General features: G+C 38.5%; 1 pseudogene; it reads right to left on the reverse strand.

Moving 5' to 3' along the window:
- Positions 1-1,448: 1,448 nt before the first annotated feature.
- On the reverse strand, positions 1,449-2,102 carry LOC102006710 (annotated as a pseudogene).
- Positions 2,103-2,379: the final 277 nt, after the last annotated feature.

Here is a 2,379-nt window from a genome sequence, read left to right on the forward strand (position 1 = left end):
ATTTTTTCCATTCTCTAGTTTTTCTTTTCACTCTGTTGGTTGTTACCTTTGCCGCACAGAATCTTTTCAATTTGATATACTCCCATATATTGATTTTTTTTTTTGTACTGGAAATTGAATTCAGGATCTTGCACTTGCCAGGTAGGTGCTTGTGCCTCTGAGCTATATCTCTAGCCCTCCATGTGTTGATTCTTGATGCCATTTCTGGTTCATTTATTGTTCAGAAAGTCATTACCTATGCCTAGAGGTCTTTCACTTTCTTGATTAGGTTAAACCCTAAGTATTTAATTTTTCTTGAAGCTATTGTGAATGGTACTGGTTTCCTAATTTGTTTCCTGCTAAGTTCTTATTGGTGTACAAGAACACTATTGATTTTTCTATGTTGATTTTGTATCCTGCCTCATTACTGAACTTGGACATTAATTCCAGGAGTCTTTGGATGGAAATTTTTTGGTCTTCCATATATAGGATCAGGTCATCTGCAAATAATGATAATTTGACTTCTTCCTTTTCCATACATATCTCTTTTTATTTCTTCCTCTTGCCTGATTGCTCTGGTTAATGTTTCAGGTACAGTACTATACTGAACAGGAATGGTGATAGTGGATAGCTTTGTCTTATATCTAATTTTATTTTATTTATTTTTATTAATTAAATTTACTGGTACTTTTTTTTTTTTGTCCTTTTAAGACAGGGTCTCACTATGCAGTTCAGGCTGGCCTTGAGCTCACTTTGTAGCCCAGGATGGTCTCGAACTCACAACAATCCTCCTGCCTCAGCCTCCCGAGTGCTGGGATTACAGGCATGGCTTTTACTGGTACATTCTAAAAAATAAGTAATTCCTTTATTATAAATAATGAAAGTTGATAAAACTGGAAAAGTAAGCAAGGATTCTCTTTGAACAAAAATTAAATACAGCTGCTCAGAATTACATAATGCGCTGATAAGCACTTGGATTTTCTCTTCAAATGAAGGTACTAAATAAATACAGCCTGGTAAGGGGGCGGGCCTGAGACAGCACTGAAGACTGAACTCAGAGCCTTCACACTGAGCTGCGTTCCTACTCCTCCTTTTAAAAATTCGAGATAGAGTCTCCCTAAATTACCCAGGCTGGGATCTAACTTTGCTGCTCTTGCCTCAGTCTCCCAGAGTGCTTGGATTACAGACATATGCCACCAAGTCCAGTTCTCGTGATTTTTTAAAAATAGTATTTCATTATTCCTAAAAGCATGTTGAATTAAGCTTTATTTAAATTAATTCTGTTATACTAATCATAATCTTTTTAATGCTTAAACACCATTAGAAATGGAAATTTCCATGTGGACTCAGTGAAAAAATGTCCATGTTTACATATTTTACTTTTCAGAGGAGTTGCCTCTAGACCTCTTGGCTATACAGGCCTTCCCTATGAAAATGTAAGCGACTCATAAATTCTCTGAATTTCGGTGTTAAGGAGACTTTCCATAACTTCCTTGCTTCAAGTTGAAATCTGATCCAGTTGCTTTTAAATTTTCTTTTTTCCATATTTCTTTGAATTTTTCTAAATAACTTGCTTTTTCAGAGTCTTCCTTTCACATTCCTTCTTCTTTTTTTTTACGGCTACTAACTCAGCTTTAACTGACTTTCTGTGAACTGCCCAGCAAGTTTGGAGCCATAACTCAGCCTTTTAACAAGCACAGTTTTACCTAGGCCTCTCTGCAGAATATCTTCATGCAGATTCACGCTCAAATATCCACCCTTGCTCACTAAAAGGTAGCAAAAGAGTACTGCATTCTTCTTTCTGAGAAGTTGGAACCATGGTAGTTGGGAAACGTTGAGCTTTTTTTGTAACTGCACCTTCTCGTTTTCAGGGAGTTCTACTCCAGCCAGCTGAACCAGCAAAACACCACGTGGCTCTTTTCTCCGTGAAGATACATGGGTAAAGTAATGGGAACTTGTTCAATTTCCAAACCATTCTCAGTTACCCGGTGTAATCATCCACGTAATTTAACATTCTTTCTTATAAATTCGGCTAGACTATCTGAGGATCTTGTAAATTGTGATGTCAGCCGGACACTTCTTAGAAGTAACATTATTCCAGTTATGGCCATCCCAGTGCTGATGTTCTGGAAGTGACGGTGTGCCCGCTGAGACCGCTTCACCACATCCGGGGGCCACCGGGTCCGCGGGGAAGACGGTGATGCGGAGCCCCCGCCGCCCAGCCTTGTTGGCGGCTCCCCCAGCGCGCTGCTGGTGCCTTTTTGATATAAATAAAGATCACAACCATTATAGGGAATTTGTACCTGTATGTGATATAACTGGATTCTTTTTTCCTTTCAACCCTTCTTCTCCTCCTTATTTATAAAAGCTTTGTTTCCATTTTTCCTTCTTTTCTCATTA

This window comes from Chinchilla lanigera, unplaced genomic scaffold (genome assembly GCF_000276665.1).
Source record: "Chinchilla lanigera isolate Chin_1 unplaced genomic scaffold, ChiLan1.0 scaffold00036, whole genome shotgun sequence".
Taxonomy (NCBI): domain Eukaryota; kingdom Metazoa; phylum Chordata; class Mammalia; order Rodentia; family Chinchillidae; genus Chinchilla; species Chinchilla lanigera.